General features: G+C 38.7%; 1 long non-coding RNA gene across 1 annotated transcript; it reads right to left on the minus strand.

The window, feature by feature from the left end:
- Window positions 1-7,952: 7,952 nt before the first annotated feature.
- Window positions 7,953-8,570, minus strand: LOC124156430. The gene is made up of 3 exons (XR_006864318.1): window positions 8,387-8,570; window positions 8,170-8,297; window positions 7,953-8,096 (listed from the first exon to the last, which is right to left on the minus strand). It is a non-coding gene; the product is annotated as an uncharacterized LOC124156430 (long non-coding RNA).
- Between the last annotated feature and the right edge of the window lie 77 nt (window positions 8,571-8,647).

Raw genomic sequence — 8,647 nt, forward strand, 5'->3', positions numbered from 1 at the left:
AGGACTTTGATGGAGACAGTTTTATAAACATGCAAACTCCCACTAGTTGACTTTTCCGGTGTTTTTTTCCAATTGTCAAACTCATCGGCAATATAGGTATTAAAAATTAGGGTTACGAGGGTAACGGTTTATTTATTTTTTTTCATCTTCCAATTTCAATAGTATTGGTAGTTATATATTTTCCTTTTTTATCTTTTTAGCTAGGACTATATGTTTATCAAGCCGATAGCATCGAAATAATCATTAGGCTGAAATTTACTTACTTTTAACTCACTTTTATCGCAATGAAAAATAATGAAGTTTCGTGCAAAATTGCAGATAGTTTTATTGAAACTGATTATCAATACAATGCTATCTTATGATATAGAACAGTTACAATTTTGGTTCGGCAATGTGGGCAGCCTCGCAAGAGGGACGCGCGCTCCCTGCGCCCCCATATGCATTCGCCACCGATCTGTTCCAATGAGATTTGAATTAATCCTAATTGTTCACCTTCTTCGAATCTAATCCCTGTAAAACAAATGTAAAGACTTGTATATTTTCAGCAGATAAGCTAGCATTTTTCCTTCATCCTGTGATGGAATCAGCTTTATCATGGAAAATTTTCATTTTAAAAATTATTCTTATGATGGCATAGTTTTAAATTAAGGGTAATATTGTTGATTCTCAAGTAAAAATACGAAAAATCTCTTAAAGTCATTTCCAATTTATTATTTAAATTTGAAAATATTGTTATCGTGCGCAGCTGATTTATGTTTCACCCTACGCGTATGACGGGAGCGGTTGTATCAAGAACCCACCCCTGAAACCTACATTTTTAAAATTATTTTTACGATGGTATAATTTTAAACTAAGTGCTATGTTGTGAAATTTCTATTTAAAATAAGTATTATTTTCTCAAAATGATTTCCAATTTATTAAAATTAAAGTTCAACATATTTTTGTCGTTCTCAATACATTTTTAACTTAATGTTTCACCCGACGCGTGTGACTGAGACGTAGACCAAGACGTAGAAAAGCAGCACGAAGTAAAACCCAATATCATGGCCGGACTTTGAGGAGTTTTGTCTTGGGGGTCAAAGATAAGTTTGCCGACCCCCGCTTTCATGGTCCTCCTCCTCCCCCACCACTAAAATATAATACATCCGTGAATTATTTTTTGAGGTGCGTTGTAATTACGCACCGTGTGTTTGCTATTAAGGAGTTTTATTAATATTTCTTTGCAATAATTTATAATGTAATAATTATTGTTAAATAATTTGAATATTGGTATCATATAAGTTTTTAATAAACTTTTCAAATTTTGCTGTTCCCTAAAATCTGCCGCCCGAGGTACTTGCCTCCCCTTATCCCTCCCTAGTTCCCGGCCTGCCCAGAATGCCAATAGACAATTCTTTCCTTGTTCTCGGCTGATTCTCTTCGCCAGGATTTGTGTGTATTATGGCGTGGATTTTGAGAATGATCGATGGCAGCGAAGTGATTTTCGTCCACGATAAAAATGTTTCCTCCGCGCACCCAATATTCTTCGCTGCCGCTCCGATCCTTCGCTCGTCTTTTTCCACTTCGGCCGTGACGCTATCCATTCAATATCAGTGCCCTTTGCCTCACTCCTCCTTCCCTAAAACCACCCCCAACATTTCTTCTCTCCCACGCAAAAACCCCTCTGCAGCCCCCTTACCTAACCCTCCCTATCGATCTGCATTTTCCTCTCCCCACCCATCCCCCGCTCGAATTCCACTCCCCCGCAAGAAGTCCCGCCCACCACCTTCCGCCCTCGCCAAGCTGCCGGTTGCCGATCTGCGAGACCGTGATTTGCATCATAGAGGGCGAATTTAATCCGTCGTTTGAGACCTAAAGTGCACCCGTAGCGACGTCATTGTTTTTGCCATGCTACTGTTTCCGAGATTCGATGAGTCTTCCAGAATATTTTCCTGCTTGGGAAAGGTCAAAACTTTTGTCATGCAATTGAGAATATGCATCATTCCCGATCGATCGCTCTTTTTCCGTGAAATTCTCGCATAAAACTTAAGCCACCATCTTGAAATGTTCATGGCATGTTCATAAATTTTAAGACGCGTTTAAATTGTTCGTTAAATATTTCTCTTTCTTTTAACTCTTTTCTTTCTTTAAACTTTCTCTTATAAAACTTAGGCCACCATATTGAAATGTTCAGGGCATGTTGTTAAATTTCAAAAGAGGCGTTTAATATTGTTCGCTAAATATTTAATTTAAATATCGAGTTTCATTAAATTCACAACATAATCAGGGAAATTCCGAACAAGTGATCGACAAGTGACAGGAGATCGAAGCTTTGACGACGTGCAAGGATGGAAGTACGTATATATAGTAAAGTATGTATTATAGTAAACCCGCGTGACCTTCTGCGCGTATCTCAAATTTTATAAATTTTAACTCACAATCAGTATTTTCTCAGGTACAATAATTTTTCATTTGACATCATGGCAAATTTTCACAAAATTCTTCTCTATGCATGGTAGATGATGTAATTTCGAGATGAAGAAGGAAGTTTTAAATTATTAATTTGTCGCGAAAAAATACACAATGCAACCGGTCGAGAGGGAGTGATGAGTCCTATTCATTAGAGGCAGTGTTTTTTCATCATTTTCTTACGTTTCCCTTTTTTATTTTCATTTTTTTGTTTAATTAAATGATAGCTCCGGCGACGCTGCAGTTTAATTTTTCTACTCGTGGGGTTTTAGAGGTGTATAAAGTATTAATTTATAACATGAACGAGGAATGATTGTGCTGAAAGTATGTATAGAATTCTTTTTTAAATATGGATTAACGCTTTATTTTCAGAAATCTGTCCTGTTTAATCCTTTTCCTTGTAATATGTGTTGTTGCTATCATAGGCGGATTTAGGAGGGGGAGCATGGGAGCACGTGGGAGAACATGGGAGCACCTTCCAGTTCCTATCGTTTTTTTAATTGCGGATATTTTATAATTGAATCTAAATAAAATTAATCCTATTCAACTGTCGAAACAGATTAAACTTCAGTGATTCACATTGGGCTAGTTTAAATTTCTTTCAGTAATAGACCATTTGCGTCTTGCTTCGAGATCGCCGGATTGAAACTGCCGACTCCTGAAATGTTCCTTTCAATGACTCCTTTCTCCCTCCACCTCCCCCTTCCATTCCCACTTCCCCTTCTTCATCCCCTCCTTATCGTTGGCCACTCACGCGAAACATTCTCTGCATCATTTATCTCTTTCTCTGTTTCCATTAATCATCCCTTTGCCCTTTTTTCCACCTTAAAGCATTTCATAAATGATGACTTATTAGGAAATTGCTTGCGATGATTTCGTGGTGTATGCAGTAGCTTAGCTACTCGGAAATTGGTAGGTTCGGAGTTAAATACCAATGTAGTCAAATGATTTTTGCTTACCTATGAGGGGGTGAGAAGCCAAGGGGACCAAGTGATTTTTTATTCTAAACAGAGATACGCACTGAAAAAAAGATAAAACAAGCTTGATCAACTAGATACTCAGTAGCGCATTTGATTTTCCACTCGATGTCAGCACAGAACAGAGACTCGATCGTTTCCTTTGGCCACCAAATTTTGTGTATTTCTACTATCAATTTCTGTAGCTAACTCTGTTTTGGAAAAAAGAACGCTGATACCCCTTGGCTTTTCACTCCCTCAAATGTTATCTTTGGTGTTTTTTTTTTATCTTTAATACCTACCTCCTAAAACTGCCAAGGTTCGTTTTTAAGTGGAAATGTAGTTTTGATGAATCATCTCTCAGCGACTTCCAATACGTTTCTTCGAAAACGTGTATGCTAGACAGCAGGGGCGCAGCCAGGAATTAAGGCTGGGGGGGGGGGGGGGGGGGGGGGGGGTTTAGGTGCAACTAATACCTGGGTGTGTGGGGGTAGGGAATACCCACCAGGATAAGCGGTAGGTGCGAGATTAATAAATTGAGACATAAGATAAACGGCTCAAAATTGTGAGTTTTACGGCTTTCTGCGGGATATTTTATTTATCCTTACACTATTTTATTAGTAGTATCAATCCAATCAAGTAAAATGGATTAAACTTAAATATTTCTCTGAGCTCTGGGGGGGGGGGGGGTTAACTCCCAAAACCCCCCCTCGCTGCGCCGCTGCTAGACAGGTTTCTAGAGTGAAAATACACGTATCAAATGTAAGTAGGGCGCCCTATTTAGCTATATTTGGGTGGTCACTGGAAAACGAAGTCTTTATATGTATCTACCATAAGAACTCCCTAAAAGCTAGCAATTTGCTATAAAATTAAATTTCCTGCGTTGAGTAAAGTGGAACAAAACAGTCTGAATTTCATAAAAAGGATTAAACTTTGCAAAAATATGAGGATTGCTCTTCATCAATTGATACCCATAGACTCTAGTTACCTACTTACTTACCTTACTACTCTGTGGTACAAGAAATGGTAAATCCATGAAGAGAGAGGTTTAGAGCAACTTCAGTAATATAAGTTTCTCCACGAAATTGATTTCTGTCACGTATGTAGTTCTGTTGCTAGAATACGAGCTTGTTACGCGACCGTTGATTCGCTCATGGCTCCTTGCCTCAGGACAAAGCGACGAAGAGGCCGACTCTGCGAAGGGCTAGGGTATCCTGAGACGTATGCACACTCGTTTCACACTGTCACCTCCACGGAATCTGCCGGTAGAGCTCCAAATGTATTTGTAATTCAAAATCCCCTTGAATTGGTTATTTGAAAAACAAACTACAAAATAGCATTTTAAACACCTTTTAAATTACAAAATACATTTGTGTGGAAAATAAGAGATGTTTAAAGAATGCAATCCGCCTTGGCATGCTATGGATAGTTGCAAACATAAAGAAAACGATTCTGATGATGAAACGTAAATAAATAAATAACAAGGTTTAAAACATAGGGACACAGAAAAAGGGAAACTCTCAATATCTTTTGCCAGGCATTTCAGTGGAATAACCTACTATTACCGAATGAGAGAATAGACGGCTGCTGTCTTCTCTTTTTGCAATCTCCAGCGAGGAGGGAGGGGGGGGGGGTTGACAAAGGTGATGGGATGTTTCCATCATATCAGAATGGCGAAAGGATGATTCCAGCAGATTAAGCGGGGTCTGCCATAAAATACCTTGCTCTAACAATAAGAGGGGCCCCAGTTACATAGAAATGTTAACGAACGAGTGCTAGGCGAAGGATTTGCACCTCTTGGAGGCGGCCCAGGCCACCATTATTGATGCTCAGTTGGGAAAGGGAGTAAGCAACCTTCTCATTTGACGACAAAAATGATCAAGTGATTCAGTGTTGGTACAAGAGATTCAGAATGAAGGCAAATTGGTCCATCTCTAAATTTTCTGCCTGACCTGGCTACCTATACCGGCTCCTTTTGGACTCTGAGCACTTTAGCCCTGAGGACAAAATCTTTTGACTCCAGAGTTCATTCTCAGTTACTCATAAAGTAGTCTTTGAATCATAATGCAACAGAGGTGTTATCAGGGGTACTTCCAAAGTATTTTCCAAATGTATTTCTTATTTTAGAATGGAAAAATATCAAAAATCTGCATTTGAAATACCTAATACAAATGTATTTCAAATACAAATTTTAAAACAGTATTACAATATATACTAAATAGTAATTAGTAAACATAATTTAAATAGTAATACTGACCAGCCCTGCCTACAAAAATCAAGTTGCAACAATTTTTGAACCCTTAAATCCACATGTACATCTCTCTCTCATGGAATTTCCTTCCTCAATTCTGAGTATATTGCTCTCTATTTTAGCAATGAACCCTGTTCTCTTCCTCTCCATTTTCTGCCATCTGACATCCTTCAACTCCAGCACGGTTTTCACCATTCCCTCTCCACATTCTCACCCGCCATGCTTTTCTCTTCCTCATTCTATTCCTTACACCTTCTACATTTTCTTCTGAACACAAATCTAAAATGCCTCCCTCCTATACTCAGCCTCGTTCCTCAGCATCCATATTGTCATGATGTGAAATGCTGTCATTCATGTCAGACTCTTTATGAATCCTTTATTCTGATATGCTACGACCCTCTCATCACCTCCCGCTCACTTATATTCTTTCATCCACCTTCCCATTCCCTCATATCTAATGACTCCTTTGCAAGCTCTCTTACCTTCATTTTACCCCAAAGCACACTTTGATGTCATGTTCGGAGGGGATCAACACTCAGGTGTGGTGCCCACCATTTCTCTTCCTCCTCAAATTCTCTTCACCATTCCTTCTCCTCTAACATGAGTCAAGTGTACCACTTTGGTGCAAAACAGGGCCACCGAGATCTGAGATGGACCTCACGTCTGAGTACTGAATGCCTCAAATCTTCCATAATGACCCCTCCACTCCTTTGCCTTGAAGCACAGTACTTTTATAGTATTCTCATTATGCCCTACTCTGTACCATACCAGAATCTTAACGATACTAGCCTTCACCACCAGCATACGCCTCAGAAAGCATCAGATCTTTTTTATTTCGGGATGGTCATACATCCTCTTAATATACAGTTAAACTGACAAGAAGCCCAATACATACTGAGAAAAATGAAAACACTCATTCCTACTGAATATATTCATGTTTGCTTTGCACAGAATCTTCGTTTACAGATGTGATGAGTTACAAATTACTAAAAATTTTTAGGGTGGTAGTAAGGGTTGAGCTTCGGGTGTACTTCAGATATTCTTAATGAATGAGGAACTTTGTAGTCTCAGGTGCAACTTTTTGAAGTATTGATGGGTAGAGTGGCGCAGCGATGGGGAGGCTTTGGGGGATAAACCCCCCCCCCCCCCAGAGCTCAGAGAAATATTTGAGTTTAATCCATTTTACTTCATTGGATTGGTATTACTTATAGAATAGTGTTAGGATTAATAAAATATCCCTCAGAGAGCCATAAAACTCGCCATTTTGAACCATTAATCTTAAAAATATTCTGGAGGGCCCCCGCAACTCCTACTTACCCTAGCGGGTATGCAATACATCCCACACCCCTAAGTATCAGTTGCGCCAAAAACCCTCCCAGCCTTAACCTCCGGATGGGTATGTTTGCTTGGGCAGGATTTCTAGAACTCCCAAGTTTGATTCTTATTTCTTATGAAGGAATTTATGCTTTTTCAAATTACCTCAGGTACTCATTGTCAGTCTTTATGATACTTTGGAGGACACACTTGGTAGATGACCAGATCCTCATGGGGTAATGAAGACAGTGAACCCCAGGGAATGAGCTTGTTGCAGCGTTTCATGTCCTCCCAGCAAACCTTTGACCAGGCAAGGAGAGGATACTAAAGAACATTGGGAAGTCACAACAACCAATATTCCTATAACTCACTCGTACCCTTCAGAGATGCCTAGAGAAATTTGAGGAAAGAGATATAGTCTTTTTTCCAACAAAATGAATGCCATTACTCTTTTGGCTTAAATGCTTTTAAATGTTTGATGGGATTGTGGGACAGTCATTGAATCAGGAAACCATCTGGATTCCAATATTTTTTAAGCACTTTAATTGACAACTAATCTCCTAAACAGCGACACTCCAAATAATTATATTACATTCACATATCAAAACAAAACGTTCTTAAACTGCTGAACTTTACATGAAGAATTAATGACACTTTCAGATTGGGGAAGCGAGCTGTACATCCTTTGCATCTTATTTTACACACATTTGAAAATATGAAGAAAATGAGAGGACTGGAAGGAAGTAAGCAGATGCTCAAGAAGACAACACGGATGTTGAGTACCCAAGCTCATAAATAACTGTTGATAGGACAGGCTCTTATTTACTGAAACTTAGAGCCTGTCATTTAGGTAATAGGAATCGATATATATCTCAATTTAATGAATAATATATATGTAATACTCATTAAAAAACACGACGAATACCTACTTCTAGCACAAGCACTTGTTAAATTGCGAACTAATTCAGTTTTTATGAGAACTTTTATCAGAATTCACACTTGTCCGAGATGCACGGGAACTTTTAGAACTCGAATCTTTTTGAGATCTATTCTTCACGCACACTTCCCGCAGAAGAGCATAAACGGCAGTAGGTTGAACATTCATCGCCAGCAAATCGATGAGCACCCTGAAAGTAAACATTATCTTAACTTTGACTCATAAAATAAAGGAGAAAAGAATTAATTTAGGTTCATACCCACCGCATTACTTGAGGGTGAGCATTTATTCCAGCCAATTCAGCTAGAGAAATCAATTCTATCTGATGAGGTTGCAAAGGCATGTACTGCATGTTTATATTGGCGTTATACTTGCTCATTTACATCCAAAACTGAAACCAATAAGAGATTTTCTAGATATTACGCTGCCTTAGATAAATCGACCCCGAGTTCTATACAGTGACATGGTGAATAAGCATACACAAATATCCATACGAATCTGAAATTCAGCGAAGACAAAGCGTCGCACAAGTAACACAAAGGGACACGAACTTCAAATTCAATACTTGTAATCCCTCCTACTTGCTCCTACTCCAACAGTTGGGCAAACGGTACAGTATTTCATGCGCTTTTTTAAGGTCCATAAATCGGTAATACCTTCAATTAAATGGTTTAAAATTGTAAAAGTTTGCAGTAATATGATATTTTTACAACGCTTAACGTATTTATTGCATTAAAAACA

This window comes from Ischnura elegans, chromosome 3, assembly GCF_921293095.1.
Source record: "Ischnura elegans chromosome 3, ioIscEleg1.1, whole genome shotgun sequence".
In the NCBI taxonomy this organism is placed as follows: domain Eukaryota; kingdom Metazoa; phylum Arthropoda; class Insecta; order Odonata; family Coenagrionidae; genus Ischnura; species Ischnura elegans.